The following is a 24,122-nucleotide window of genomic DNA, read 5'->3' as shown; positions in this document are numbered from 1 at the left end:
CTTGCCCTTTGGCTAGAATTTTGGACCAGTTACAGTTGATCTAAATTTAATTTTTTTTAATTGAACTTGAGTACGATTTTAATGGTGCAAAATGATGGCCTAGATGCCTGTGTCTAACTCCTTTTGCAAAAGCAAAATCTTTTGCATGACAACACAAACTAAGCACTAACATTTTGATCCCCAGAGACACTCTGCCTGACTTTTCCCATCACCCAGGTCCTCCAGGGCCATCGCAGGTGCCGAGAAGCTCATAGCCAAGATGTATGGGAGTTTGAAGGATTCTTGGGCAGAACTTTCTGGAGTCCTTGGATTTCTTTATATGAAATCCATGAATGCTTAACATATTTTTCTCATATATGCTGGATGCTGGGGCAGAATATTTTCCCTACAAGGAGGCCACTGATAGAAAGACGCAAGGAAAAGAACAACACAGTATTTATTTCACCATGCTGCATTTTGAGATTTTATATGAGTAGCATAGAGATTATTCTTCTCAGACAAGACGGAAAATTAGTTGGGTCAAGACTAGTTGCATTCCAGTGTAGCTCTTCAATGAGAAAGAACAGGACTGTGCACCAGGAACATACTCAATTTCTGTCTGAAAAGTCAGTACATGAGGTCTTACTCTTGCAACTGGACTTAACTGGATAACCAATTTTACATTGGCTTTGATGAACTTTTTGTACATTTAAAAAAATATTATCATCTCTCTGACAACAGCTGGTATCAGTTATTGCTCAGGCGTGTGCTCTGTGTAATACCCTCCAGCTGGAAAAGTCACAGAATTCTCAATTAATCACAATAGTTGGCAGAAGGGAAAGAAAAGGGAAAAATCCTCTGTGATGTTGCTGCTGATACATGCAAATAAGATCCGTCCTAGCTGATACCCTGGCTGAAAAAATTCGACCCTCCCTCCCCCAGGCATTCCTGTTGGCAAACTTTTTCACCCATCAAACACAGCTCAGAGAGCAAGTACTGCCAGTGACTGACATGCCACTTCCCTCCAGCTTTAGGAGGAAGACCTTCTGCTCTTCACATTGCTTAACAAAATGTTTTCTAATGATAACAATCTCCCAAGAAGACAACCCTCTGAGACTGAGGCTTCTTCAATTCTACTGTTGGTTAGTGATGTTAATGGACCACCCATTCCACTTCCTACTGCAGTGTTAATAGTTCCTGCTCACAGTGAGGAAAGTGGTATATCCTTGCATCAATGATCTATTTCTCTATAACAAAACACCCCACAATTTGGCAGTTTAAACATGCTATTTATTTGCTAACAATCCTGTGGAGCAGCAACTGGGCTGATGCTTGACCCAAGGTCAGCTGGGTGATTCTTCTGCTGCTTGGTCTTGCCCGGGGTCACCTATATGTACAGTCATCTGGCAGAGTGACTGGATGTGGGCTGCCCAAGATGGTCTCACTGCCTGGCAGCTAGTACTGGCTGTCTGTGAGGCCTCTCTCTCCCTGGGGTCCTTCATCCTCAATGAGGCTAACCATACATGAAGGTCTCAGGGTGGCAAAGGGGGAGGAAGTGGAGGGTGCAAGGCCTCTTGAAGCAGAGGCTGGCAGATCATAAGACTTTGCTTCTGCCATATTATATTGGTCAACACTATTCTTGATGCCAGCCAAGAGGCAAGAGGAAGGATTAATAAACTTCACCTCTTGATGGAGGGAATGGCAAGGTCACATTGCAAAGGATTGTTGCGTCCATCTCTGTAAGCAATCTACCACCAGAAGGCAGCAGTAAAGAACTTGCAAAAAGCCATGGCAAGATTCCTCCAGAAAGAAAAGTTCCATGTGTTTCAATTTACTGTTTCTGACTTAAGGGTTTTGTTCTCTAATGATGCAAATGCAAATCTATCACATGCATATGTTCCAGTGGAGCCATCTGAACATTTGAGTGCCATTATTTCTAGAAAAGCCCATATTTAAGTTGCTATGCACAGCATAGAGAATATTGTACATTCTCTAAATACTGTGATGCTCAGTCACTCAGGCAGTTTCACAGACAGCATCAGTACCTTAAAATAACCTTTTGGTCAGAAAATAACTGTTCCTCCTCTTATTTCTTTGAAAGATTTTTTTTTTAAGTCTAGCCTCAGAAACAGCTCAGGCACCTGGATAGGGAAGTCTCCAGAGTTCTGGTTGCTTCTGTTAGCTCTAAGGGTGCCAGAGAATGGCCATCCTCACATCTGTCCTGAGAGATCCCCTGGGAGGGAGGGGAGTGTTCCAGGAGACACACTCATTGTTCTGGGACAGAGACTCGCCAAAGTTGCATCAAGTAGGTGCTGGTGGGATTTTGTTTTGTTTTGTCTTGTCAGTTATCAGCTTGGAATGGTAGAATGGCTGGAACTGGGAAGCTATCAGCAGCCAGCTGGAGGAATTGACTTCTCTCCCTCTTTTATGGCCTGACAATCTCTCATTTTCTGTCCCAATTCCCCCATCTCTCTCTGTCTGTCTGTCTCTCTCTCATATTATCTCTGTTTTTCTCTGTCTACTCTCTATCATCAGGCTTCTCAGACCCACTTGAGTGCATTCATATTGCACACCCACATGGGGCACTATTCACATTACAGCCCATGTGAAGGGCCCCCTGAGGGGCAGGGACTTCCCTCCAGGACATACTTTTCCTTACTCATAGGAATTGACATTTATTGAGCACTTCCCATGTACCAGGCATGGTACTAAATGCTTTACAACAATTACCTGATTTAATCCCCACAACAACTCAATGGCATATAGTATCACTTTTTCAATTTTATAGATGAGGAAATTGGGGCTACAAAGATATTGATCTTATCATAAGATTGTCATACATCTAGTAAATAGCTAAACTGGGACCAAATCCAGTACTGTGTGCCTCCGAAGCTTCAGCCCTCCTCCAAAGCCTTGTTTGATACATAGGTGCTCCATCCTTGTCCCCCTAGCTTCTTGACCTTTTAAGTTCAGGTCCTACCATTATGTAAAAGGTTACTGACGAGTAAGTTCTCTGTTTATTAATTTCCTTATTTAGAATTTTAGCTACAGCCTCAACAATGAAGCTAGCAGGTACTAAGAATCCCTGATCTTTAGCGAGAATGTAGAAGAGCAGTCAGACACATCTGCCCTCTAGCCCCTAATAAGAGGTGGACAAAGTGCTCTTTTGACCCTGAATCCCCGGCCCCCGCCTAACCAGCCTCTCTAAACAGAAGATCAGAATGTACTGGCGGGGTGGGGGAGGGGGGCAGAGAGTTCATCGATGTAAAAGTGTAGTTTGAATTAGGAATGTTGCTGCAGAAGTGTAGGAAAGTGTATAGTGTGAGCTGCTCAGCCCCACCTTAAACCAAGTTCAGGAGGCTCCAAGAGAAACTGAAGATTCCTGCCCCCAAGAGAGACTGGTATCTCCCTCCCCAGCTGGAAGTCAATGAACTGCAGAATCAAAGGCCCATGACAGCACAGGGACCGAGGTGCCATGCAGCAGAGAGTTCTTGAGAAAGCTCGGTTTGAGTCCCAGAGAGTTGGGGCCCTCGAGCACATGGGGCCCGGTGGATACTTCTGGCCTAGAGACTGCCTAAGGCGAAGGCTGATCACAAAAGCCAGAGAGCACAGGTGAGCATGGAGGCAGCAGCAGAGCAGCCTGCGCCCCAGCTGAGCAGTGGGGAGACGCCCTCCACCTTCCAGCACACGTACCGTATGCACTGCAGCGGGACAGGCAGCTCTCTCACTCTGTCGGAAAGTTCTCCCTCCCTGGATTCCTACCTGTGGGGAGGACCTAGAAGTGAGAGGCTTCGGGTTGACAAACAAGTGGGGAGTGGGTGTTGAGAGGTGTTTCAGGAGGTCAGAAAGTGCACTGCCTAGGACAGGGGATGGGGCCCTGTGAAGAACCCACCATGTGCCCTTTGGGGGAAGGAGCATTAAAGAACTGCTGAACAGATGATGTTAATAACCAAATTACAGCAGCATCCATTATGTAAAAGATGTTTGTTCTTTTCATCTGGTGCTGCTCTGAGATCCCCAACATGCCAGTAATGGAAGGGAGACAGAAAAGGAAATGGAAAGAGCAACAGTGAGTGAAAACATGGACCAGGCTTCCCTTCCCTGTGTGGAGCCTCCACCCAGAGTTAGTCCCCAGCTGGGGTTTGGGGGCTGGGTGAGGGCTTTGAATTAGATGTGAGGTTGAAATTTTAAAATCGAACTGTGTTGCACTTCTTAATACATTAACGTGAATCATAATTACTAAAATAAGGAAACAAGGCCATCTTTTTAATAACTGAAAGGGAATAGAAACCTATGGTGTCTGCCTGAGGTATCACCCAGAGACACAGATGGGAAATCCAAAGGAAGATATTTGAAGGCATTGGTTAGAGAAAAAATAATAAAGCTATTTCCTTTCTTGTACCTCATGAATAAACAGATTTCAAGTATCTACTTCTCAATTCTCATTCCCCAAAGAGAATCTTGATCGTTAGGCCTGCCTTTTTTCTGGGCCACATTGTAAGCTTCTAGCCAGCGTATGGGTTGGCTGCTTGTGCCAGGGGCCCAGCTCTCACCCAGCCAGCTGTGTCCAGCACAGATGGAACTGAGGACAAAGCCTGAAGAACTTCCCTTCAGCAGCTACAATGGACAGGAAACTTCCCCTATGGAGGTTTTAGGCAGAGGGAAATAATCAGCCTTTTCTGCAGCTCTGAAGACTGCTTAGGGGCATCTGTAAAAGGACTAGCCTTCCTGAACTGGGCTCAGAGCCAAACAAAGAAGATGCTCAGCTTTTCCTAAACATCCTTCACCTGTGTGTCTGTGTGTGTGCGTGCATGCACATATGTGTGTATGCACTATTTAAAGCACCCAAGATTCAAGAGAATCTCAAGGAACAAGCAATATATTCTGTATAGAAACACACATGCATACATAGTAATAAAGTCAGAGGTCTTTCCTTCCTAGGGTGGTTTAAAGCAGTAATCCATCTCTTCCAGGCCCTGGGCTCAGGGTAATTGCTTAATAGATGTTTGTTCTTTTCAATAATTCTGTCCTTGTGTGTGAGTTCACCCTGACCTTTTGCCTCAGTCCAAATCTGATTTTCCTTCATCTCAGCTTTATCTGTTCTTAAGCAAGGAAGGAGTTATGTTTGTTTGTTTGTTCCCAGAGTTCTTGGCCACTCTGCAGTGTCTGGGGGCTCCCACAGCCCCCACTGTCATACCGCCTTTGAGGAAACACAGAGCAGTCGACAGAGCAGGGACTCTGGTGTCAGCCAGCTGTTCCCAAATCCCACCTGTGCCATTTAATGGCTGTGTGACTCAGGGCAGGTCCCTTAAAGTCTCTGAGCTTCCGTTGATTAACTTATAAATGGGAGCTCTCAGCAGTCACCTCAGAGTTGTTTAGAAGGCTTTAAAAAAGAAAAAGAGTTTTTGTGGAGTACCTGGAGCACAGGGAGGGCACAGTGTTTTTAGTAACCTGCCAGAGCAAAACCTGCCTGTTCCCACCCACCACTCTCTCCCTGGCAGGGACTCATTCCAGGCCCCCAGACTTGTACTCAGATCCTCTCTATCTTTCTTTAAATGTCCCTATTATCTTTCTCAAATTGGCTGCTGTACACAGCTTTCTCCCTGCATTGCTAATCATACCTCCCTCCTCTCGATATCTGAATCCAGGTGTTTATATCTTAAGCTTTAACTTTATTCACAACTCAACTCCCAAGCCTGATTCTCCAGACAATTATCCTTCTCTCTTGCATAACCATGACAAAATTAAGACTGTCTGGACTTCCCTGATGGTGCAGTGGTTAAGAATCCACCTGCCAATACAGGGGATACGGTTTCAATCCCTGGTCTGGGAAGATCCCACATGCCGAGGAGCAACTAAGCGTGCAAGCCACAACTACTGAGCCTGCGCTCTAGAGCCCATGTGCCACAACTACTGAAGCCCCGCTCGCCTAGATCCTGTGCTCTGCAACAAGAGAAGCCACCACGATGAGAAGCACACGCACCACAATGAAGAGTAGCCCCTGCTGGCCACAACTGGAGAAAGCCCGCACGCAGCAATGAAGACCCAACAACGCCAAAAAAAAAAAAAAAAAAAAAAAAAAAATGCAAGCATTAAAATTTTTAAAAAAGTTAAGACTGTCTCAATAACCCTCATTAATTAATGAATTAATTCATTCAACTACCCTCCTGTGAGTACTCTGCATTGATACCAGCTTTTTCAGTTGGATCATGAAAAAGGAAAGAACAGAAGACAGAAAAATGAAAAGACAAAATTACTATCTTCTAAGAGCTCAGAGTCTAGCAGGAACACTGCCTTGTTGGGTGACAGTCTGATCTGTCATTGTTATGTAATTGTTTATCTTGAAATTAACTCTTAAAGTCAGTATGTCTTTTTCCTTTTCACATTAGCATAACAAAAATGTCACAATCCTGTTTATTTTTGTTCCTGCAGCTTTTCTCTGACAGGGTAGGTTTTTGCTATGGAAAGTTACACGGTTGAACAGCTCGATTAAATTTTGTGAAATTCAGTTTACTCATCTCTACAAATGGGAATAATAATTAGTATCTCACAGGCTTTTTCTGAAAATCAAAGAGAGAAAACAAACACCAAGCATCCTTCCAAGAATACAGTAGGCACTCAATAAAGTTCGTGTCTCTCCCTGCTTTCCTTAATTAGCAAAAGGAAAAAAACAGCTCCCTTTCTCCATCCACCATCAAGAAGCCAAGAAGTGTGTGCTTCCCACTCTTCTCTTCTTGATGAGAGCCTGGGGTCAGTACCCACCATGACACTGATGCACTGACCGCTTCCCATTGTCTCAAGAACCTTCCTCAAATCAAATTTTGAGCAGGACATTTACAAGCCTGCATAGAACCTAAGGATCTACTGTCTGGAGGGTACCACGAGTAACAGTCAAAAGGAGATTTATTTGACAAATAACAAAGCCATATGCAAATCCATCATTAAATGGCAAAGACTCCAGGTCTCCTGTGTTTAGTTAGAGAAAGAAGGGCAGTCTGTTTCCAGTGAAACATTAAATAGATCTTCCAGGTTGGAGCGTGAGTGAAGGGGGAAGGCACTACTGTCAAGGCTGTTTTCCCTCCTAGAGTCATAATACATTAACACTCTATCTGCATGCACTATTAGAAGAAGGTAATTAATATTCTAATTACAGGCTATTCGAATATTGCATTTATATTCTAATTACAGGCTTTTTTTTTTTTTTAAAGCTCATTCGTTTTCAAGAGGGGACTGTGGTTTAAGAAGAAAGAAATGGGCAGCGGTCAGGACCTCTAGGCACAACAGGACCCAGCATGTAGAGATCAAAGTAAGAAGTGGTGGCTAAGAAACAGAAACCACTGACCCTTGTGGGTCTGTCAGGGAAAAACTAGGTAGGAGCACAAAGAAAGAGGCATCTCTCACTGTAAGTGAAAACAGCAACTCATGGCAGATTGTACACAGCTTTAGGAAGCCAGCCACATAACCCACCATCCATCCTTGAACTCCTTCCTCCAGACAAGGCCCCCAGATGATTTTTTGTACTACAGATGATATTCAGATGGGAAAAAAATTAAACACATGGAAAAATTATTTTGTCTTGGGGAAAAAGATTTTTCGACCTATAACTGGACTGAGTAACTGCATTTTCATAGTGTGTGCTGATCTTCTACACAGAAGCCCCATATATGATATTAGAATTTTTCTAAAGAAGTTCAGTACAGTACTGGAGTCAATAAACATAAACTGTGCCATTCTCTAAAATCATGTAAGTGCTTCCCTGGCATTATCTGGGGAATTTTTTCTTAGCCTCCTCACTTTTCCCATTTCTTTTCTCTGTCCCCCGGGAATACAATGAAAATCAAAGCACAGAAAACACTGGATAAGGATTGGGAAACCCATGTGAGAAATTTGCCTTTGCCACTGATGACCTGGGTGACCATAGGCAAATTCCTCTGGGAGGTTTCCTCTGACCTGTTGCTTTGTCCAGGGAAATTGATCACTCCCTTCCTTCTGTTGTCATGATGGTCATAGGTGGAGACTTCTGCTATACTGCAATGACTTGCTTACACGTCTTTTGTCTCTACCAATCATGAGTTCCTTGAAGGCAGAAACCTTATTTTCCTATTAGACAGTGAACTTCGTGAGAGCAAAGACCATAGCCGTTCTTGTGCACCTTTGAATCCCCCATCTCCGGCACAGCCTTGGCACATAGCTGACTTTCAAGGCCTCGGAACTGCTTCCCCCTCAGCCCAATATGGTCTTTGCCTAAGTATCCCCATGACCCATCTCCACTCTAGAGCCTCTTCAGCGAGGCTTCTCTGACCACCCACCCTAAGTATCCTCCTCCTCGTTACTCTCACCTCTCCATTACATCACCCTTTTTACCTGTTTGTAGTATTTGTCAACATCTGGCACTGTCTTATCTGATCACCAGTTTCTTGTTTACTTTCTTTTCCCCTTAGACCGGAAACAACATGAGGGCAGGGAGCTTATCAGTTTTGTTCCTTACTTTATCTCCAGCATTTAGAAAAATGTCTGGTTCACAAATATTTGCTGAATGAATGAACCTGACTAAAGGCTCAGGTAGTTCACCCATCAGTCTAAAATCTCTGAGCTTAGGAAAAGGAAAAGCGGTTCCCTTTCACAGAATACTTGGGAAACACCTGACATCACCAAACATATAAAGATAAATATCTTCAGAGACTCAATGATGACTTCCTGTAATGATCTGTCCTGTTGGAAATACTCTGTATGGCGTGCACTTACTGCCAATGCCTTCATCGTTTGGTTGACCATGGTAGCACTTCTGTACTTCAGTCTTACATTTTAGAAATGTAACAAATACTTTATGAAATTTATCTGTACATAAGAATTGTACATTATTAAAATTATCATTATTATCTGTCTCATTATCCTTATTGTTCTACCCCTGCCTTATTTTTTGAGAGAGTAATGTTATAAGAGGACACTTAGATATAGAGTCAGTGGTCACAATACAATCAAGTTGGATAGAATCTATGATTTGAACTATTAGGGAAATGTCAGTCTAATATAATTTCTGCAGATCTGAATAATTTCTTATCCTATTATTTCAAATAAATGAGTTGCCACTATATTTCAGAAAGTAAAGTCTGTCTTTGTATACAGTATTTCCAAATTTATTGTTATAAAAATCTTGGAGGAGATAACAAGTACCATTTATCTCACACTGAGTTTCCAAAACCACAGTTTAAAACAGGGTAACATATATAAGTAAGAAGCCACACAGATTTATTCAACACAGGAGAACCTGTTAAAAGAACATGACAAGAGGAAGTATGGAAAGAAGTCATTAGATGCCCCAAAAAGGTTAGCTTAATAAAATGAATAAATAAAAACACAATTTGGTTAAAAGTTGAAAATCAACAACATTGACTATGAAAAAATAAAATAAAAGACAGTACTAGCACTATGATTGAAGCAAATCAAATTCCTATTTAAAGGAGTCTGGAAAACCGAGTCCAATACTTGATGTTGCAATATTTTTTTAAACCTGTTAAAAAAATGGACGCTGTAAGAATCAAAATTCAAAACTCAGACCCCTCTTCTTTAGATTTCATGTGAATCTTATGTAGCAATATAATTCAAATCAATTTAACTCATGTTTTTAAACTACTTCCTGGAAGCAAATTATCTGGGTTAATAAGTTGACGCTTCCTTGAGTTCCTTTCCATGTGATAAAATGTGTGTGTTGATTAGAAACTGTCTTTTGGTCTTTGGCAAAGTCATTATCAAAGCCCCTGAATGAGCTGCACAGCAATAAGCATTATCTGCTAAGAAGCTTGGTGGAAAATGTAGTGCAAGTTGGTTCAGTGTAGATTGGTGAGACCTTGCAATGAGTTTCCAATGAGCAAGAAAGCAATCTGAATGATATTTATAGCCCAGGCCTTTCAAGTTACAATATGGAAACAGCATTTTCCAGTCTGCTGCCTGTTAAAATGTACCTTTTGGATATTTACCCTCTAGGGTCAAGTTTTGCCCTCATTGACAAGCTAAGCCAGAAGATACTGCTTTGAGGATGTGGACCATGGAAATGATGCCTTCACCCTCTAAAACTTAAATAAATCCTGTTTCCTGTGACCCAGGGGTGAAGGCCTCTGCCTCTCCTTGAGGTCGCCCTGCTTTGTTTAACAGCACAGGTTAAGAACACAGGCTCTTGAAGTCCTGTTCTCTCCATTCAAAGCAACACTACTGCTTAGTGTGGCAAGACCTCGATTAGTTACTTCTCTGTCTCAGGTTCCCTTCTTAACAGATGATGACAATACCTACCACAAAGACTTGCTTCAGGGCCTAAATGTGCAGGCTGTATGGAAAAATATACAGCAGGGCAGAGCAGACCATAGTGCCAGACTGTCCTGGGTTCAAATTTGACTCCTACCATATACTGCTCGATATCCTTGGTTTAATTTTCTTACCCGATAAATGAAAATTAAATACCTACCTCATAGCGGTAGGTATTTAAATGAAACAATAGTCTCTGGCACATAAAACACTCCCAGTAAAGATAAAAAAAAAGAGTATTATTTATTCCTTTACGGTGCTTCCGGGAGTAACACACTGCTCACAACCTAAATTGAGCACTATTTTCGGAAGGATGCAAAATCTGAGTTTAGAAAAGGTAATACTATTGAAATTATTATGTACTGCTAATACTACAGGAGATTAAAAACAATTCTAAACTGTTAGAGATCCCAGAGGTCCCTTGATCCAACTCTCTGATTGTATAGGTGGCATAACTGGGACCCAGACTGTGATAACACAGCCAATTAGCTGCCAAGCGGGACAAAAAACCCAGGGGTCCTGATGACCTCCTAGCCAGTGTTTTTGACAAGGCATATTAAAGCAGCAATAATCCTTTGTAGTTTAGACTCATTGTTTTAATGGAGTTTCTGGATAAAATAGCAGGTGCAATTATTTCCTAGCCTTCTTCGAACAAGAATAGACTTTTGAGAAAATTAGCACCTTTTCCTCCAGTTGTGTTTCAGATTTTGAAACAGGAAGAAGGTTTAGGACCCCAGCTTGCTATCCCATAATTAGGCTGTCAAACTCTCAGTTTTCTAAGGAGAGCCCCAGTTTATGCCTGTTGCCCTGGTGTCCCATTGGATTAACACTCCATTTCACTCTCAAAAGTGTCCTAGTTTGGATGGTGAATTTTGTGATTTCTCTACCCAAAATGCAACCTCAACAAGAGTAGTGACGAGAGAAGGTGCAGAGCCTCCAAGTCTTCTTTTCCAGGAGAATAAGTAGAAATCCTATTTCTCATGTTCTTTAAAGTAGAGGACTAAGGAGAAACCATCTGTCAGGGTCTACAACAATCATCATAATCATATTTACTACCATGTATTGAGCATTTACTATGAGTAATGATCTCTATGAGGTAGGTATTTACATTTCATTCATGGGGTAAGAAAATTAAACCAAAGATACAAAGCAGTATATGATAGGAGCCAGGATTTGAAGCAGGGCAGTAAGGCTCCAAGGTGTGTGCTCTGCTGTGCTGTGCTATTCTTTCATACATCCTGTGCATGGAGTGAAGAGTTCACAAAGTGGGCACTGTAAAAGGTTTCTCTGAGCCTAGGGGAGAATTTTTTATAAGCAAAGGGAAGAATTGGGCTCAATTCTTGAGGTACCTATCCTCTTTCTTTTGTTTTATAATTTATGGTAAAAGAAAAAATGTGTCTCAAATGTCCCATCCCTCTTTTGTAATACCTCCAAGGCAGAGCAGGCACATAGCTGCCTTTCCCCTGTCCCCCACTGCAGACCTTCCACCCACCAGGCTTGGCAAGAGGAAATCACAGGAATCATGGAGGAAATGAAGGCCAACACAAAGCATGCCCACTGTTTCACAACCTCACTCCACCCTTCATTTGCAGCTACACCACTTTCCCTGGGGGCCAATGATCATTGTTTTTCTCTCTGTCAGAGAGGCAATCCAGCTAAGTGAAAGAGAAATAGGAGAAAGGAGGTGTGTGTGTGTGTGTGTGTGTGTGTGTGTGTGTGTGTGTGTGTGTGTGTGTGTGTGTGTGTGTGTGTGTGTGTAAAGAAAAGCAACAGAGATTTAGATCATTTAGGTTTGTTCCAACTTAGAAGCGGTGCAGTGAATTGATTTACCTCTAATGGCTCCTTTCAGGATTTTAGACCTAGAGAAAGAAGGATTTTGGTGACACAATGTGGCTTTGAGGTATCTTATTCAGATCTAACTTCTGCCAAAAAAAAAGAGCTTTGGAATAGAAAATCTTTTAGATGCCTATTTCTTTTGTAAATCAAACTTTGAAAACACCATGGGGCTGTGGGTTTAGAAACAGTTCAGAAGTTCTAGGAAACGCCCATTGATCACAATAAGAACTATTCCATGTATTTACAGAACAGCTTCTACCATTGGATCATTAAGGCATACTTTCACTGTGAGGTCACTGATGTTGTGTAAGTCTAGAATTCATGGGGTGATCTGTTCCTTAAAGGAGTTCTGACATGTCTTTGGCAAAAGCTTTCAGATGGTATGGATTGATGCCACTCAGAGTTCTTGGCTCAGGGATATATAAATCATGTTGTAGCATGAATAAGGTACATTAGAAGTCTAACTTTCTGATATAAGGTAAGAGGGAAATGAGGTTATTTAAACAAACCATGGTTATATGGTGGCCATATTTGACAAAAATTCTTCTCAATCTATTAAAAACTATCATTAAATTATCAAATGTAATTTTGTCCTCTGATAGACAAAGGAGTAGTGTTTAGACCATCTGAAGAATCTATTTGATTGAAAGTTGCAAACAAATGTGGTCTTGTTATCATCTCTGGATCCTTCTGAAAGCCCTGTGTACAGAGTTCAGATAGCGATTCTCAAGAGGGTAGTCAGGAGTGATAATGGGCTCTTCACTAAGGCAGCTCATTTACCAACACTGCCCTGGGCTGAGAGTCAGGGCTCAGGTGCCCCTCTCAGATTACATCACCCTCTCTGTATGACCTTGTACGCCAAGCTAAATTCTTCCATTCTGCAACTGGTTTTTATATAAAATGGCTGAATAATGAAACTTAGAACCATATGCTTTTTTTTTCACTTTTAAACATTATTATGAAGATGCAACCAAATAACCCCTAGCTGTTCTGTGCAGTGATTACATTTTAAAAGTTGTGCCAGGGATTCCCTGGTGGCGCAGTGGTTGAGAATCTGCCTCCTAATGCAGGGGACACGGGTTCGAGCCCTGGTCTGGGAGGATCCCACATGCCGCGGAGCAACTAGGCCCATGAGCCAAAACTACTGCGCCTGCGCGTCTGGAGCCTGTGCTCCGCAACAAGAGAGGCTGCAATAGTGAGAGGCCCGCGCACCGCGATGAAGAGTGGACCCCGCGTGCCACAACTAGAGAAAGCCCTCACACATAAACGAAGTCCCAACACAGCAAAAATAAATAAATAAATTAATAAACTCTTACCCCCAACATCTTCAAAAGAAGTTGTGCCAGTCCTTCATGTAGAGCTTAACACAGTAAATAGAAGGCAGCTTAATGTCCTATGAAGGACATTTAAGCAAAGATCGTGTTTTTCTTTCGTCTTTTCCACAATTTAACATCCACTAAACAGGATACTGACTAAGGAATATATATGAAAAATGTATTATCGAGTGTGTATATATATATATATATATATATATTTCAGTATATTTTGTTTTTTTTGTATTAAGTACACCTCGAGTCCATCTTATGAGTAAGGCAGGTGGGTTGTGATCTACCATTCTGTTTACAGAAAGCCCTCACACATAAACGAAGTCCCAACACAGCAAAAATAAATAAATTAATTAATAAACTCTTACCCCCAACATCTTCAAAAGAAGTTGTGCCAGTCCTTCATGTAGAGCTTAACACAGTAAATAGAAGGCAGCTTAATGTCCTATGAAGGACATTTAAGCAAAGATCGTGTTTTTCTTTCGTCTTTTCCACAATTTAACATCCACTAAACAGGATACTAAGGAATATATATGAAAAATGTATTATCGTGTATATATATTTCAGTATATTTTGTTTTTTTTGTATTAAGTACACCTCGAGTCCATCTTATGAGTAAGGCAGGTGGGTTGTGATCTACCATTCTGTTTACAAGAATCAGCTAGCATTCATTTAGAACTTCTGTTTATGTGCCATAAAAAAGAGGGTATCATATGATTAAAGGTAACCATCAAATTCTTTGGTAAATAGCATTGGGCAGCATTTGACGACAAGAGGATATTAGAAGGTAAGGGCTTTCTAAATGCCCAGAGGGTTAAATACAATGAATGACATATAGCTGAATATAGCTGACATTATCAAGCACTGTTGTATCATTAATATCATTTACAATTCAACACACACCTCTTAATAGGAATTAAATGAATATTTTGGAGAATTTCAGGATAAGTCCATTTTACAAAATGAAAAATACCAGCTTGGGTCCAGCGACGCTTTTGCCCTTTTGAAGCAGTAGGGTTGACATTTTCCAGCACTAATGCTGTGTTTATTCAGCTCTTGGGATATCATTTCGTTAATCATTATTCAGTTCTGTGAATGATCACTGTGCTCTTGAAAGACATTATGCCTTGCTTGTTGCCTCTTAAATAGAAATGAAAAAATCAGAATATAGGACATTAGGATGTAGTGATTGATACAAAGAAAACAGTGAGACTTTATCCTTGTAGAAAAGTAGGTAGCTGCTAAATTTGTTTCCCTCTAAAATGTATTTTTCTAGCAAAGTAAAACCACAAGTAATAAGGTTGGAATTTAAAATATATACCAGTGAAGAGAAATGATAAAATTTGCTAATTATTTTGCCAATATCTTTTTTAAAAAATAAAATCAACAAAGGCTTTGGCTCCCAATTTTATTATAACCCATTTTCTGGACTTGAGATAAAATACTTCCGCTTTGGAGCAAAATTTCTTCCTAAATACATCCAAGTTGATAAAAAATACATAGGTAGAAAACAGATACAGTGAAATGGAGCTAGACTACCCATGATTTTCTGCATATGATTCACAGTTACATTGTAATTTATATCTAAATAGAATTCTGACAGGATGCCATTGACTAATTCACAAGGTTGTAAATAATATATCTTGTCAAAGTAGTGCTTAACATCAGAGTGTGCAAGAACATGTTCCAGAGTGAGCAAGCAATGGAATCAGCCCAGAAGTGACTGTGCAAGAGCTCAAGAGTTGATGTCTCAGCCTAGCCTCAATAACTCATGTGTCCTTTGCCTAGAGTGTGTTGATTACCGGTATAAGTTACAGACTGACAGCATTACAATTAACCTGCATTAATGAGTGCCATTTGGTAAATTAAGGGGTCAAATGCAAATAGTGATGATTTCATTATAACGACAAAAATTGGTTTCTTTAGGCAACACTGTGATCAGGAATTTTATTGTGACTATTACCTTATAAAATCTATTTAGGCTTTTGTGATGGGTGATTTTCTTTTAATTTCAAACCTAGTGAAAATGAGTTACCATGACCACATTTTTTCTTTCCACTACTATAACCATAATTTCTACCACAAATTATTCTTAAATGCTCACCAGACATCATGAAAATTTTTAACTTGATCTCTGAGTATGGCATTTTGAATATTGGAAGTATTCACATTTACATTGACATTTAAAGAAATAAAGTAAAAATTAGCAGCTTATAGCATCCTAATTACCATTCTACTCTAGAAATCTAAAACTTCAATTAATCAAAATGCAACAAATAGAGCTGCCATTGAGATTTGATTAAAATAAACAGCAAACACAAGTAGTCCAGGTTACTTCCTAGCTTCAGCATTTTTTTAGTCCAAAGCTCATAGCTTATCCACATATCTTGTACAATGAGGCAAGGTATGACATGAAATGCTAGCACTTCCTCAATCATCAACAAGATAAAATCATATCTTTTATATACTATCTACCAAGATAAGAACACGAAGAGGATATTCTAAGTGCTTTTAGAAAAGAAAGTTGAAATCAAACTGTTCGATATCTCCCTGGTTTTACAGACACTTGAGATAACTGTGGTTTTAATTTAGCGTAACAGCCAGCTATTTTGATAACTCATTAATTGGTTTTGGATAGATGGATGTCACCTGGCATTCCCTTAATTGGAAGGTGATATATTTTGGATGATCATGTGGTATTATAAATCCCTACTGCTTATGCTGGCCAAGGATTACTGTGTAAAAGATTACCAAGTAAGTGCAGCTCCAAAGCTCATAAAATCACTGTGATTTATTTCAAACTGCCCTGGACTGGACCAACTACTGATCATTTCCACCAATATATTATACACACTGGGATGACAGCAGGGACTTGGCACCTAATTACAAAGATAGGAACATCTTTTTTAAAATGCAGGTTTATATCTCAAAGGGATTCATAATGAATGCCAATTGAGTTCATTTTTGCCTAAGAAGATCTTAATCTTTCTACCTCAGGAGTCTAGCATTATATTATCTACAACAGTCAGACAAGGATGGGAGAGGTGTTAATATGGCTACCATATTATAGCCAAGGAAGTGATGAGAGAAGGTGAAGAAAGATTAGGACTGTGGCACTCATGGAGTCTCAAGACAGAATATGTACAAGAAAACATGTGTTTCAGCAGGTAGTGATATGGGCTAGAGCATATCTTGTACTGTGAAGAACAAGATAAAATTCCACAGACTTGGGTGTTTACAAAAATTCTTCCTCTTTATTTTATTTCTTTTTTCCCACACTTAGCCCTTGGATAAGGCTCTATTAGCAAGTCAAAGAGGATAAAGGTCATGAAGGATTTGTAGAAATGCTGTTCAGAACCCAGGACTGCATCTTGGAGACCAGGTATGTTGAATCTCTATAGGAAAGGTCCATAATCCACACCTCTGAAGGGAAAAGTAATATTCAGTGGCTGTAGCAGGCCAATTAGAAATAAGTATCAGCAAATTAACTTTTCCCTAGGCTTTAGAATAAATCTTTCCTAGGGGTAGGAAAGTGGTGGCGTGGTAGGAATAGGATGTCTAACCTAAATGTCTCATGGGCCTCATTAAAATAAGCAGAGAATAAGAAACTTGGAGGATGTGAAGAAATGAGAGGAGCTGGGACTTAGTGGCTAATGAGTAAGGGACCAAGGGACCAGGAATTTGCAATCTGGATCAGCTACTTCTTTGCCAGGTCACTCTGGGAAACTGACTTCATCTCTCTATTCTTCTGGCACCTTGCCTTTAAAGCAAGCTACTCAATCTTACCTCATAAGGCGGCTGTGAGAAACAGATAATAAAAGCAAGCTTGAAGAGTCGCAAGTATACAAAACTTATATAAATGTGAAAGAAGAACAAGGACTACTGGAATATATTACGTAAGTTATATTTGATTAAATAAAAGGCTTTCACTTGCCTTGACATGTATTTTATTCGTTTTATATTCATAAACCAAATGATACTGAGCTTGTATTACTTATCTAAAAGACTTTGCAAGCCTTCTGAGATTGTTACCACATTAGAAGCAAATTAAAGATTTACAACACAAGATAGTGTTTCTGATAGAATGGGGCCAGGCAGAGAGGCAATGAGACAATATTGATTTTTTGCCCAACAATTTCTTGGCTCTTGAGAGTTCAAAAAATGATGTTAAAACTCAGCAGTATTTCTTTTCTGTTTGTTTTATATTTTTACCCATATGAAGGTAACAGCTTATAGGGTATATGCTTATAACAAAAAATACCATCTAGTGCCATCCATAATTTTCACATATGTCACATAACTAAAGCAGATTTAACCTAAAAACTATAGTGTTTCTCTAAAACATATGCATATTCGTTTCTAGACTTTTTTTTTGTTTTTGTTTTTTTGTGGTACGCGGGCCTCCCTCTGCTGTGGCCCCTCCCGTTGCGGAGGACAGGCTCCGGACGCGCAGGCTCAGCGGCCATGGCTCACGGGCCCAGCCGCTCCGCGGCATGTGGGATCCTCCCAGACCGGGGCGCGAACCTGGTTTCCCTGCATCGGCAGGCGGACGCGCAACCGCTGCGCCACCAGGGAAGCCCCCGTTTCTAGACTTTGACAAAGTGAAAGCCCAGTAAAAATCATCAAGAACTATTTGAATATTTACGTTAAGGCCAAGCCACAAATCTGGCTCTGTCTAGAAATCTCTAACAAGCTGGAACATACAAAAACTTCTGACTGGTAGCATTGTTTTCACTTCCAAAAAAGACATTTAGCAAATTTGTTATTAGTTTAAATGGATACACACCTATACCCCTCTTTCAGAACATTTGAAATAATAATGACCAGCAACTTCCAGTTAAAATGTTCATTATATACAATTTTATATGTCAATTATACCTCAATAAAGCTAAAAAAATGTTGATTATGTATTAATTTACTAATGAACTGACTTTGCTGTTGTTTTATCAATGAAGTACAATTAGACATGAACTCTGCTTCTAGGCACAAACTCCGCTTTAATATGGTGTTTGGCCATCACAGTTATGATAGCCTGAACTGGAGAAGGGGTCGACTTGGGGACCCAACCTGCAACCCAACGCATGCCAGAAGTAGAACTGTCCATTGAGACAACTCAAACCCAGGCTTCTGCCTTCATAGGGAGTCTTAAGCTCAACAAGGCTAACAAGCTGGTGACCCTCTTTTGAAAGAGTCCCACAATAATCGTAATCACATAGCAGCTATGTATTGACAGTCATGTATTGACTGTCGGCACTGAGCAAATATCTCATGGAAGCCTCACTACCACTACTGTAGTTATTTCCACCCTCATTTTACAGAGAATGAAACTCAGGGATGGATATCAGGCTGAGTTATACAGCTTTGCCAATGTCGGGAGCAAGTAGGAGACAGATCTGGGATTTGAACTCAGGTCTGTCTGATTCATCCCCTATAACAGAGTGCCTCCCTTGGAGAGATGAGAGCTTAGCCATGTTGGTAATACCCGTCTGTTTTGTTGTAGAGGTTCAGCGTGGCTGCTGTAGTGAGGAGGGGTACTTTCTTCTTAGCCTTCCTACTTGAGTGCTCCATTCACACCACTGCCAGCAACTGATGGACAAAAAAAATCAAATTCTGTGCGCCCCTTCTGCACAGAGAATGGGATGAGTTTTGCCAAATTTGACTCAGATTATGTGAGGTTCCTGCTGAGTGAAGCTGAAGTTAATTACCTTAATGCCAATTAGAATGGGTTCATTTTAATATAATTCTGAGTAAAAGAGAAACGACCCATTCTGACTCATTCTTAATACTTGAACTTTGAAGTTGCTCAGAAGCAACTTTGGTCTGGAGGAAAACAATGGCTGGAAGGAAAGGAACTGGACCGTTTATTAATGAATAAACTTATTAGGCTATGTACAAAGGAGAAAGAATAAAGAGGCATCTCTAGTTTAATTTCTGGAATAAATAAAAGGAAAACATTGGAAGTGTGTGTTTGTGACTCCAAGGACAAGAAAAGATGTATTCGTTCAAAATCATTACCCTATTAAACTGAAAGAATACTGTCTTAGAAATAGCCTAAAATTATGCAAAATAAATCTAGGCTGATTTACACTATAGTATGTCCTATAATAATAACTGCACTTGGAAAAGTCAATGCCAGATTGACACTGTCTAGATTTAAGCAGAAAAGTACAATGAAATATTAGAAAGTATTTGTGAAATAAGATGATTTATTGATTATGAAAATAGAGGTGGGAAGAATGCTGGATGAAAGTTGCAGCAGGTTTATTCTATTTTCCTTTATCAGAACCAATTTTGTAACTACATTATTCAAAGTTTATTGATCCTTTGGTCCTGGTGGCCATGATTTTTTTTTTTTTTTTTTTTTTTTTTTTTTACCCAGGACAGGGTCAATCTAGTAATTTACAGATGCACAATATATAATCAAAAGTGTAGATTTCTCAACAGTAACTCAAGCACAGGTGAGTCTCTACATTCCAGATTTGCCATTTTTAAGCTGGGATATGTGTTGGACTAATCTATACTCTTTCTTCTAGTATGACACCACTCATCCTGGTGGCATATAGTACTACTTACGAAGAAGAGAACAGAGAGTGGGTAACATGTTTCTTAGGATGGCTTTGTAGAGTGGGCCAAGATTATATGATCCTATGATAGAAAATACCTCCTTACACATTCCAAAACTGGAGAGCCACTTGGAACAATAGCTCCTCTTTGGAGATGGAAGTGACAACAGCTTTATTTAGCTTTACATTACACCAACTGCTGTCTCAAATAGTAGATGTTAGTCCATCCATTGGTCATTCATGCTTTATTGCCTTTCTTTCATCAGATTCATGTGTAACTAAAGGTCAGCAAGAGAGAACAGATTGGGAGACAGGGGTAAAGCTTCAAGTACTGAAGGAAGAGTTTAGTTGAGAGGATGGAAATATTAGACAGTTTGGCTTCTACCCTTAAACAAATCTCCACCCATTCATTCCTTTCTCCTCCTCCTCCCTCTTTGGTATCATCACATCTGATACTTGGTGTTCCCTGAAATAGGTATAGCCTATCCAAAGACAATGTCAAGAGCTTTCTGTATAATATTTTCTTGTTCACATTCTGTAAGAAGCAATACATAAGGCCAAATCAGAACAGAATTATTTTAAATAGAATGTTTTTTAATGACTATGAGTGGAATATACCTTTAAGTATTCTTCTGGTACCATTAGGTAAATGAAAGTACCTTCTAACCAACAAAATTAATAAAATTTCTTAATGTCTTTGTTCTTAGACACTATTATCAATTTCCTCTGTCCAATTTGAGAATATTTTTTAGATTATTGCTAAGGTTACACCTGTAGTTATGGACAGACTTGGTTTCTACCTCTGCCCTTATCTCTAGGAAGATGATTCTTATTGCCTTCTCAAGAGTGAAGAGGCTAAAATGCCCACCCCACCCCTCCACCCCCCAACCCCCCAACCATCCTCTGCTCACTCCTGTGTCCAGGCTTGCCCCTACTCAGCTCTCAGAAAAAGAGTTCTTCTATGACCCTCAGAGGGGAAGGGCCAGGCTACAGTCAGGAAGCAACAGAACAGCAACTGCTGCCCTCAGGATGGCACTGCCCACCTACTGCTGCCAACATGGTCCAGCCAAACAGGATGACATCCCCCTTGCAGGGATTCTGACAGACTACACTTGCTTTTGTGAGGTAGGAAGAGCAGTTGGTAGCCCAGGTCCCAACTCTAACACCAGACTAGTTGTACGGCCTTGGACAAATTGACTTGGATTAAACTAAATTGTTGGGCTTCCCTGGTGGCACAGTGGTTGAGAGTCCACCTGCTGATGCAGGGGACACGGGTTCGTGCCCCGGTCCGGGAAGATCCCACATGCCGCGGAGCGGCTGGGCCCATGAGCCATGGCCGCTGAGCCTGTGCGTCTGGAGCCTGCGCTCCGCAACGGGAGAGACCACAACAGTGAGAGGCCCGCGTGCTGCAAAAAAAAAAAAAAAAAAAAAAAAATACAGACAAATATTGGGATATAAACCCAGTCAAGCCCTCTAATTACTTACATCCAAGTAGTAAGATAAATTTATTATTTAACAGACACTATTGAATCTCTATTGTACTGGCCTTAGGAGACTCAAAGGAAATAAAAGATGCATCTGTGGTGTCTCTTTATTCTTTCACAAATTTTCTTTTTTTTAATAAATTTATTTATTTATTTTTGGCTGCATTGGGTCTTTGTTGCTGTGCATGGGCTTTCTCTAGTTGTAGCGAGTTGGGGCTACTCTTCATTGCGGTGCGCGGGCTTCTCACTGCGGTGGCTTCTCTTGTTGGGGCAATGTGGGATCTTCCTGGACCAGGGCTCGAACCTGTGTCCCCTGCATTGGTAGGTGGATTCTTAACCACTGTACCACCAGGGAAGTCCCAACAGCAGCTTTTTTTTTTCTTTTTTTTTTTTAAAGTATATTTTGGCCACACCACACAACCTGTGGGATCTCAGTTCCTCTACCAGGGATTGAACCCAGACACAGTAGGACTGTGCTGAGTCCTAGCCAGTAGGCCACCAGGGAACTCCTTCTTTCACAAATATTGATAGAATTTATACATTGTGTCCAGTGCTGGGCAGGATGTTGGGGATTCAGAGATGAGTAAGACCATCACTGATTTCAAGGAGCTCTTAGTCTGGTAAGATAGATGGAAAACAAAATAAATATTCACAAAACTCTGTTTTAAACACAGTGATACAGATGAGCCTAAGTAGGATAAAACCACTGAATAACAGGAGAGACAGCACCTCACTCTGTGTGCAATGAGGCCACGGGCCTCAAAGATCACTCTCAGGGTAGCAGAAACTGGAGCTGAGTCTCGAAGGAGAAGTAGGTTGTTTCACAAACATTACAAAATATCTTCTCAACAAGTGCATCAGTAGTTCATTTGTTTCTATTACTGATTAGCACTCCATTGTATGAATATAATACAATTTGTTTTTCCATTCTATTAAAGGACATTTGGATTATTTCTAGTTTGGTTTGCTTGCATTGTTTCTAGTTTGGGATTATAATTTTTTAAAAGTTACTGTGAACATTCTCAAATAAGTCTTTTTGTAGGCATATATTTTCATTTCTAGGAGTGTGTTTCCTGATTGCTGTTTTATATATATGTGTGTGTGTGTGTGTGTGTGTGTGTGTGTGTGTGTGTGTGTTAAGTTCATAAAAGACTGCCAAACTTTGCCAAAATGGTTGTAATTATTCACTTTCATGAGCAATATATGACTTCCAATAATTCCACAGCCTCTCCAACAGTTGGTATATCAGTCTTTTTAAAATTTTAGCCATTCTAGGTATGTGTGTGTGTGTGTGTGTGTGTGTGTGTTAAGTTCATAAAAGACCGCCAAACTTTGCCAAAATGGTTGTAATTATTCACTTTCATGAGCAATATATGACTTCCAATAATTCCACAGCCTCTCCAACAGTTGGTATATCAGTCTTTTTAAAATTTTAGCCATTCTAGTCAGTGTGAAATGCTATTTTGGTGTCTTTATTTGAGTTTCACTGATAATGACTGATGTTGGATATCTTTTCATGAGCTTATTGACTATTCTTATAATCTTCTATTGTGAAGCTTTCCAAGCCTTTGGCCCATTTTTTATTGATTAATTTGTTTTCTTATAATAAATATGTGTGTGTGTGTGTGTGTGTTCACAAAACAAACATTTTCTCCCAGTCCGTGACTTGCCTTTGCATGTTATTAACAATGGCTCTCAAGAGCTGACTTTTAAATTTTTTAATTTGCCATTTAAAAATTCATTTTAAATTTCATTCCAAGCTGATTTGCTACTAGAATATAGAAATAAAGTTGATTTTTGTTTTGTGACCTTGTATTCTGGAACCATGCTAAATTAACTTGTTACTTCTAGTAGCTTTTTCATAGATTAATTAGGATTTTCTACATAAATGATCATGTCATCTGCAAAAAGGACAGTTTTACTTCTACATTTTCCATATTTATGGCTTTTATTTCTTTTTCTTGCTTAATTGCAATGTTTATGACCTTGACTACATCACTGTTTGTTTGGCAAACAATTAAATTACTTGGAATCCTTTCTGTCCTGTCAAAGTTGGTTTGGTTCTTTGTCAGGGCTGGCCTAGCCCAGTTTTGTCTTTAGTCCTCTGGTACGGCCCTTATCTGGGGTGTGGTCTTTGCTCACATAGTGTGGTGCTTTTGGGGTCTGAACTAAATGCCCAAGGTTCTCAGAGATGTCTACCAGTCTAACAGGAGCAGAATTCTGTCTTCCAGCCTTATGTAACTTGTAATATCTCTTGTTCTGCTCTCAGCCCTGAAGCAATCATTCTCTTTTAAGAGTCACAAAATTTCCCCCTCTGATTGCATAGCTTAGCCATTAACCAAGGATTCACTGAAAACACATTCATAGAATCCTAGGGTCCCTGCTCTCCTTAGACCCCTCCTTTCCAGTACCTATGCCTGAGAATTCCAGATGCTTCAGCAGTCCTGAACTCTCATCTTAGCCTCCACAGCTCAGCAAAATCACTGTTCTCTGCTTGGGCTCCACCTCCCTGCACTTCGGTCCACTGCATGCCCCCAGCAGGAAACACAGGGCTTATCTCATATTTCTGTATCTCAAGGATTCCCTGCTGCTCAATGGTGGAAAACTTCATACATCTTTTTCTCAGTTTTATAGTA

General features: G+C 40.3%; 1 long non-coding RNA gene across 1 annotated transcript in view; it reads right to left on the bottom strand.

The window, feature by feature from the left end:
• Positions 1-14,497: 14,497 nt before the first annotated feature.
• Positions 14,498-24,122, bottom strand: part of LOC129392690 (uncharacterized) — an 82,403-nt gene continuing 72,778 nt past the window's right edge. Inside the window, exon 3 of the long non-coding RNA XR_008619066.1 lies at positions 14,498-14,579. This is a non-coding gene — a long non-coding RNA (uncharacterized lncRNA). The remainder of the gene's footprint in view (positions 14,580-24,122) is intronic.

The sequence above is a fragment of the Physeter macrocephalus genome, chromosome 13 (genome assembly GCF_002837175.3).
Source record: "Physeter macrocephalus isolate SW-GA chromosome 13, ASM283717v5, whole genome shotgun sequence".
NCBI lineage: Eukaryota > Metazoa > Chordata > Mammalia > Artiodactyla > Physeteridae > Physeter > Physeter macrocephalus.
Note: the sequence above shows the minus strand (reverse complement) of the source record. Positions and strands in the feature narration are given on the sequence as shown.